The sequence below is a fragment of the Netta rufina genome (assembly GCF_964035555.1).
Source record: "Netta rufina genome assembly, chromosome: 7".
Taxonomy (NCBI): domain Eukaryota; kingdom Metazoa; phylum Chordata; class Aves; order Anseriformes; family Anatidae; genus Netta; species Netta rufina.
The window spans coordinates 27084396-27093507 of NC_140130.1; positions in this window are offsets into that span (position 1 = coordinate 27084396).

Below are 9112 nucleotides of genomic sequence, written 5' to 3' on the forward strand. Positions count from 1 at the left end.
AAGGCGCCTGGATTAGTCTTTCCCCAAGCTTAATGGGGTTAATTGTCACTTAATGGTGAGCCTTTCAGCTCTCCTGAAGGTGTCCGAGGGCCGGTGCAGTGCTCTGGGACAGCTGGCCCTGCTTTGGGCTCCAGGGCAAGCCAGGAGGTGTGCCTGCCTTGTCCAGCAGGTGGTGGTGCTGCTGCACGAACACCTGCATCGCCAGCACACTTATCCAGGCAGGCAGGAAACATTTCTTTTGTAGGACCGAAGTTATGCTTCTTTTCCACGGTCTGCTGCGTTATTTTTGCAGTTAGAGCTACCAGCAACAGATATCTGAGGCTATTTTTGAAGAGATCTGGGACTAGCCAGTCTTGTGAATCGCGTATATGTGTTATATTATAGAAATACACCATGATCAGCACCGTTCTGCACTCCTTCATGTTAAACCCTGATGCATTTAACTGTGGGATGGGAGGGGAGCAAGCCGAGTGCTCAGCAGCAAGTAACACAGCCGGCAATTGTACCCAAAGCTAATGCCCTTGTTTGCAGCTTCATCTGTGTGGACAGATTGTTTTGCTCAGCACAGCGACCCAGTCACTAGCAAAAATTTGGCTTTTGCAAACAAAGCAGTCTGTGCTAGTCGCTGAAGCTGAACTGCAATCCAAATCTAGGCCAAAATGGAGACATCAGACATTTTGGGGGGTTTTCTGGTGGGCTGCCAGCCTGGCAGGCCTTGCCCTGTCAGCAGGGCAGCGTGTCAGGCCTCAGAGTCATTGGTACATTCATTTGGATCAAACCATCAGGGAAATATCTATCAATACTTTAATTAAGAGAGTTGTTTTCCTGAAGATATATCTTTTTCTTTTAGTTGACCTGTGCCTCAAAGCAAAGTTTGTTGTTTCTTTAAACGGTTTGTTATCACAGCTATCTGATAAGTTTGTCCATAGATATAATTACGTGTTGTTTGCTATGATGAGGCATTGTTTTTGTTACTCCTGGAAAAATTTGTTTCTTTGGGCTGATTTTTTTCTTCACTGGCTGTTTGGTTCTGGCAGGACTTTTGAAATCTTCAGCAGCTTCCATTTATAAAATCAAGTTCTAGAAAAGATGCTGTTTGACCAGGCATGTGCTTAAAATATGCAGGTGCTTCTGTCACTGGGAAGTTTTAAAGCATGGCCTTGAAACTTCATGGGGAAGTTCTTTTTGCTTTAAGGATGTATTTTCTGCTTTTCCACTCTCCTGAAATTTGGCCTAATTATTAGTTTTTGAAATACCTGTTCTTACGGGAGTTTTTCTGGGAAGTTAAATAAGTGAGCAGGTTCTTGAACACAGCCCCAGTAGCCCACGATGGGGGTTGTGGTGCTATGCAGAGAAATTGGGAGCTCGAACACGTTCTGTGCCCTGAATGACTCCAGTCATTATGCTCCATCAGGGAGAAAGGCACAGTGACTCAGTCTGAGGAGGAGAAGTGAATCAGAACTGGACGAGGATTAAGAGACAGGGTGAGACATCATGGAGATAAGAGGAACGGGTCAGAACTGGGATGAAGGGACAAAGCCTGCGTCCATTAGGACATCGTCTGCCTCAGCAGAGTCAAGGCAGCCTGAGGTGCTGGTTCCTCTCCTCAGGGTGCTGGAAAGCCTGCTGCTGAGGCTGCCTGTGCCCAGACGAGACCAGTAAATATGAGATGAGGGGGTTTGGAAAGCAGAGACCGAGGGCTGGAGCAGGGGGCAGAGGCGCCTGGGAGGCCTGGCAGAGCCTGAAGCAGTGAAAGTTGCTGCCTGCCCCTCTGCTGTCTGCCCCTCTGCTGCCTGCCCCTCTGCCTTGAGCTCCTCTGCTGCAGCCCTGAAGGGAGCTGCCCGCACCTTCGGCTGCAGCCTTCAATTACAGCATCAAATCCTCTTCCTCTTAACCTCTGTTCCATTCAGAACACGGGATTTACAGTAACAAAGGATGGGTAGTTAAAACAAACATTAACAAAGAGTGTTGTTTTTGCAGGTCCTGCATCTCTTTTCCCTGAATTCTGAAGGAAAGTGAGCTGAAAGAAGGGAAAGTGAACTTTGTGAGAGGGCGGCGGAGTGCTGCTACAAAGATCTGGATTTAGTTACCCCTGTAGGAACATCTACACAGCATGAATGAGCAAGTAGCAATGTGTGGCAAGTAGAAAGCTCAGCGCGTAAACTTAGAGTTTTTTTGCAATTTGTAAACAAATTGCACCACGGGTCTGGAAACTGACCGAAGCAGCTCTGATTCAGCCAGAGGTAATGTTGCTGCCACTGGGGCATGGCAAGCTTGCTTTTAGGATCTGTGTCATACATTCCTAGGCTCTGAAAAATCCTAGCATCCTGACCCGCAACAGCTCCCACTCCCGATCAGTGTCGGGTAAGACACGTGGGTAGTTGTTTGGGGGTGGTCAAAAATAGAAACAAGGAATTTGAGGCAGGATAATTTATTTATAACAAGAGTAGTGTTTGTTTGCTGCTTCTTCTGAAGTTAATGGGATCAGAACTTTAATTAGTCCCTCAGACACCTTTGGTTCTTGGTATCTCTGCTGCTCTGCCCTCCTGTATATAATAAGGCTGCCTTGTGTTATGGAAATTAGTATTTAAAAAATGCTGAGACACAGTCCCAATGAGTATCAACGGAAAGCCAGTAAGGAAATGAAGAGTTCTCTTTTTAAAACAGATTTTGAGGGGTCCTTGGCAAAGACTTCATCTGAAGAGAAAAGGTGGAAGTGTTTTAAGTTACTCTGGTGAGTTCTGCTGACATTGCAGCAGATTGGGAACATCTAGCATCAGAACAGAATTAGGGTCTGTTCAAGTCTACTTTGCCATGACATGTTTTACTTCTATCCTGTGAACCTAGAGGTTGCCTGCAGTTAACATTTCTAGCAACAGACTGTGGTAAGGTTATTTTTGCTGTTTACTCTGTATGTGAACCCTGGGAAACATTCGCTGTGCTATAGTAGCTGCAGAGTTCACATGCAGCCATGTGCCTTCTCCACCAACATAAACAACATGCACAGCCTGCATAGAATCCAAAATATGCACATCCCTCTTCCAAAGTCTCCCATCCGTCATTTTCCTGCCAGACTTTGAGACACATTCTCATGAAGTGAGAGAATTTCTGGAGCGTGCATATAGCGGTGAGATATGGCAGCCACCCATCCTGCTGCGTGAACGAACTTGTGAAATGTTCCCTTCTACATCATGTTAGTCACAACTCGAGCAGCGAGACTGCTTTCATGTGGCTTCGCATCCTGTTCTTGGTGATCAGTGTTGTCTCGTGTCTTACACCTGGCACAGCGCTGAGGGAAACTGAAAGTCCTACAGATGTTTCCTCTGAAAATGAAACTGAAATTTCTCTTGCCGTAATCGTCTCGCACGTCATTGCAGCTGTCTCCAAATGAAGTCAGTTTAGATCCCTGGCAAGCAAATGGCACTATTTATAGGCTAATAATAAAGCGAGGATGTATCATATGGACACTTAGATCTCTTTTCTCAATGTTCTTATTTGTAAGTCACTTGAAGGAGACGAGGATGTGGTTGCTACTGGCTGATATTTCTCTAAATGATAAATTTCATGTAAAACTACTTTGATATCCATCTTAATATGATGGGGAAACCAAGATGACTTGTTACCAGGAGTATACAAAGATGTAGGAGATCTGGAAACCTAACTAAAGTTTTTTTTTGTTTTCACAAAGGTATCAACACCATGTCTGGGCTCTGGGATAATTGCTATTCACTGTGTATTGACTAAAAACCTATGGGAGCTTATCGTTTGGTTGCTTTAAAAAAAAATAATCAAGGTTTTAGCAATTTTATTTGACTTAAGTGCTATCAACATCCTTTTGTTACAAAGCTTCAGGGCTGTCAAAGGATTTGCAGCTTGGCTTGGTATTTTGTTGCCTCAGGGGTAGGTAATGGGTTCTGATTAGGGGGGGACATTTGTCCTGTTCTTGGTCAAGCACACTGACAAGAGTTGCTGAGAGGGTAAAATGTGCTGCTGGGTGGCACTGGACCCAGTGCTGTTACCAGGGGAGGGAGCTTAAAATGAAAAGCAACCAATGTCAGTGGGAACAAGATGAAGATAATTATTGTCAGTGACCATTATAACAGGCATTTTCCAGAGTAATAATATTTCGTGTTATATTCTTGGGATTTCTTCCAAGGGAAATTATTTCGGGATTGACAGAGGGGATGATTGTATTCAGCAGTGGGCAAAGTGCTGTCTCTGATGCAAACATACTGCCACTGGAGAAAACCTAAGTTTATTTCTGCAAAGTTCCCTGCATCTCTGCTACCGCCTCAGCCTGCCATGCTAATGGAGTAAGTCTCCTGGAAATGTAATTTGTAATGAATTCCTGGTTTGATATTGCTGCTGTATCTTTTACATTAAGCAACTGGGTATAAAATCACACTTACTATTCCGATGCAGCCTGCTTTTCTCAGAGTTTTTGGGTTTGCACCAGGTCGGAAATGTATTGAGCTTGGACAGGACAGGTGCTGGCAAGAGCATGTGTAGGCTGACACCTGCGCCTGTGTTCGGCGGGGTGATCTGGTGTGTAGTTTTTAATTGCATCGTGGGAAGACACAGTGATTTACTGCCTAAGGATGGACAGCTAATCAGCTAAAGTGCAGCTGAGAGCTGACGGAGCCTCCTGGATTTTAAGGCTCAGTGTGTTTTTATGTTTTTTGTTTTTAAAACACAAGCCTCAGAATCTCCTTGGGATTTGCCAGTCAAGCAAATAAACATGGAAAGCTAAATGTGGATCCAAACTGCCTGCGAGCAGTGCTGCTGCACAGATTTTACCTACAGCCCCAAAGCAGTTTTGCATCTAACTCTTTTTTTTTTTTTTTTTCTCTTTATGCCCTTCCTCCCCCACCTAATGAAACTATTCAGCTTGGAAATGTCGGAAGGCCGCATACCTGAAGCAGCACTGGGCTTGTTTGAACATCATTTTCTGGTATTAGTTTTATAGATCCAGATATGACTAATAAGGAAATTTCTTCATTTGGTGTCAGCGGATGACCAATCTGTACCAGGATGAGGAACAAAGCCGGTATGAGGAGGTCGTGTCGCCCAGGGAGCAACCCAATCCCCGGAGTGAGTCATGACAGTGATGTCTTAAGCCACAGGGAGAAAAAATGGTAGCAGAACTCAAACGTACCTTTTTTTTTTTTTTTTTCCTTCTGCCTCTTTTCAGAGTTATTTCTAAGCAGACTTATTTCACTGACACTCGTGTGTTAGTATTTCTAGATTTAGGACATTCACTTGGGCTCACCTTTTTCCTTTTACTGAAATAAAATGAAGAGAGCAACTACCTGGTAAATCGGAATAGCGAGCATGGGAAATACTCATTTGCATATATTTAGACGAGTTTTCATAATAAATTTCTTTTTTAGTCACTTTGGGGATTCAAATATACATTATGGCAGCAGAGAAGGTAGAGGCTTTTGTGGTGTTGAATTTTATTTTTCTTCCAGAGTTTGGGTTTCCTTTGGAGCTAGAGAAGAGGCACAACACAGCAGAATTATCATAATAAAATCACTGCGCATCCCCAAATCATATTGACTGCAGCAAATGCACCTCCTGCTCGGATATAGATGCGTGGACCAGGTCTACATCACAGATTTCCTTGCGGTAGAGTTGCTTTGTGCAGGGAGCATGGCTGTTTGCTCAGCACGCTCCCCCAGGACCACTGCAGAAAGCGCGAGGGCAGAATATTCGCAGCTGACAAATGCTTTTAGTGGCGTCTTCAATTAAGTCAGTAGATCTTTCCTAATTCCATTTCCTGCTGCACTAAAAACTACCCACCAGTAGATGATGGTGCGTTTCAAACCATGAAGCCATCTTAAAAAATTGAATCTGGCTAATATGTAAAACCAGTAACACAATCAGGGTTCAATAAAATATAGACATGGCTTCAGACTGATGTAAAACAAGAGTAAATTAGGCTGCAATACAATTTTAAGGCTAACCTTGGGGAAGCTGTTGTCAGGAGCTGTGGTTGAAATATTAGATCAGCTATGCTAATCCTTTTTGTTGGTGGTGGTTCGCTAGTGAAACCTCTTGGGAAATAATCTTTCTAGATTTCTTTGGCGCTTCTGAACAGATCTGAACAGGTAAACACTATTGGTTTTGAACTTTGCAATCACTTGATAAGTCTCTGTGGACTATTCCTATCATCAGCTGTATTAATACTATGAGTGATGTTAGTATAGAGTGTTCAATAGGTATTGATCCACTTCTCTTTTGGAGCTGGTCAAGCTTTCAGATAGTGTATTTCCATCTGCATGGCATCAAAACACTCTGTGCGTCTAATAAGACCACTTAAGAATCTTCTAAAGCAATTTGTTTGTAGGAGAAAGGAGGAAAACTTTGTCATAAGTACATGTCGATACCCTTAACACAGAAACAGGAAGAGAGGAAGGAGAATATGGAATAATAGACGGAAGGAAATTAGGGGTGGTTTAGCCTACAGATGAGAGTTAACAGTTTGGGATCTACTGCAGGAAGAAATGTAAAATCGAATCAATGTATAGCCCGTACCCCATGGAGGAACTAAACTGAGTGAAATGCATGTTAACCTCACAAGAAAGGGAATAGTCTGTGGAGCTGTTTGTGTTCAGTGGGCTGTTTGTATTTGTCCTTGAAGCTGTGAGCAGAGAAAGCCAACACAGAGCAGCGAAGTGCCATCGTGCCGTCGTTTGTAGAATAAACTATCTTTGGCTAACCATGTTTTGTTTTGGTGTGAAAATTTGTTTAACAGATTGCAAGTTTATTGGGGGATGGTCCCTGTAATAACATGTTCTTTAAGTGCAGTTTTAAGTAATTTTTACTGTATGTTTTCTCTTTTCCTGTTTTGCCATGCAGATAGGCTTCCATCTGAGATAACTTCAACTGTGTCTGTAGTTCACTTGGTGGGAGACGAGTGTCCGAGATGTCCCTTGGGCAGACAGTGACCAGTGCTCACTGAGAGAGCAGCATACAGGTAGCATAAGGCTGTAGGCCCCAGTGGAAAGGCATCCATGTCTAAATAGGGCCACATTCAAGGTTTTTGTAAAAGGTACTTGAAATATCTAAGATATGCTCCCTGGTGTTCATGTGGTCAGCCTGTGTAGGCAGTAACTGGCATCTCTCGTGGGAGAGCCGGGTTTAGCCAGGTCAGATCTTCCAGGCAGAAGAGTTTTAGGGATTACACAGAGAGGGTAAATGAAAACATGGAGGCCTGAGGCATTGCTACAGGTTTTATTTTGTTCAGTCCTGGGAAAAGTTGCTTTTATTTCATCTTTATTCTACATTTGCAGAGAGGGAAGATCACAGGGCAGAGGGGAGCACGCGAACCTACTGCAGTACCCTCGGACTCATCATCTGGAGCACAGAGTGAAAGGAGGGTGCTCGGTTGTTCATCTAAGTCATTTAGTTTACCCATCACTGCCTAAAATAGCCTCAAGTCAGCGTGACGCATGCACTGCTCTGCCGTGGCCCACATAGCATATGTTGCTGTACGAGCTGTGAGCCCTCTCTTCTTCTCCCCGCATCCAGCAGCCGTCGCCTTCCTCCTCACTGCTGTCGCGGCCTGACCCAGCCTCGTGGTCCCGTGGCACCAGCAGATGGAGCGCCTTGTGCCCTGGGCAGGGACACAGCCAGAAGGTCCTGAAGCACACAACTTCAGACATTTTCCACTTAGAGAAAAAAAAAATGAACATATACCAGGTAAATATGCTGATAGAAATGCAACCTTGGGACACTTCTGCGATGTGACTAATCCTGCGCACACTGTGACTCAGCTGCTGAAGCCTATTATCAGAAAAGGTCCCAGAGCTCCCAGTTACAAACCAATAAATAAAACAACTTGTTTTCCGTAACAAACGGAGTCGTTGAATCTAATTTTGTCATCTGTTCCGTACTCCTTCAAAAAACAAACCACCCAAGTGTTTATAACTGCAAGAGAGGGAACATCATTTATAGTAAACATGCCCTTTGCCTTAAATTCATTCCTCCTGATTCTTCATGTTTCTTAGTTCAAAATCTTAAAAGTCTGAAACCTGATTGACTCCTGATTATTTTGTAAAAACATGCTTTTGGCCTGCTTTGTGGCTTGTGAGCTGTATGATGACAAAACCAGTTGTAACTCATCAGGTTAGAATCATCAGAAAGTTGTGTATATTGGCTGAGGGTAGTCAGAAGGGACTGCAAGGCACATGGTCTTTTTTGATGGTCTGGGTAACAGACCTTAAAATAAATAAGTACATTATTCATAGATTGGTTACCCCATAATAAATAATAATAATAATAATAAAATCCTAGGCTGGATTCAAGCTTGAATCTTGACATCTGATTTAGTTCAAAACATGAACCAAAAGCATGCAAATCCTGTCACAAATTTCCACAAGGATATTATGTTTGTTACAATTTTCCATATTTTATTATTTCAGGTATGTAATTGGTCTTTGAGAGTAACATTAACAATAAAACAAACAGGAGTTAATCCAAAAATTTCAACAAAAATGGTTTTGAGGTGGGATTTTCTTGTCTTTTTTAGCTGAGTTAGCCCCTGAAATCACAGGTGCACATTTCCCTCCTCCCTCCATTTGGCCCAGGTGGTGGCATTCACTCCAGATTAGAATTTAAGGCTGCATCTTGTACTTTGGTGCTATTTTGTGGTTTATAAACTGTCCCTGCCCAAAAACCCATGTGTGCCAAATATAGCAACCTCAGGTGGAGTTCCTACAGGGAGTATTTCTGTAAGTGCAAGGGTCCTAATCTCATTAAGGATGCTTTTTTATATTCTTAAACCACTGAAAAGGTGGAATTTTCACCTGTCATGCCAACTGATACTGTCAAACTCTTTTTGTATATTTATGTTTTTTATATCTTGTTTGTATCCAGTACCTTTTCTTCATTTATTCTTTCATGACAAGCTTTTCTCCTTTAAAAATAACTGAAGTGTTCATAGGATCATAGAATGATTAAAGTTGGAAGAGACCTCCAAGATCATCTGGTCCAACCATCCCCCTACCACCAATGTCACCCTACGTTAAGAAATGGAGCATGTCCAGCGTTGTGTTCGCTGTGCTGTGGATGTGCCTTTGTGGAGTCTGTCTGAGAGAGCTTTTAACCT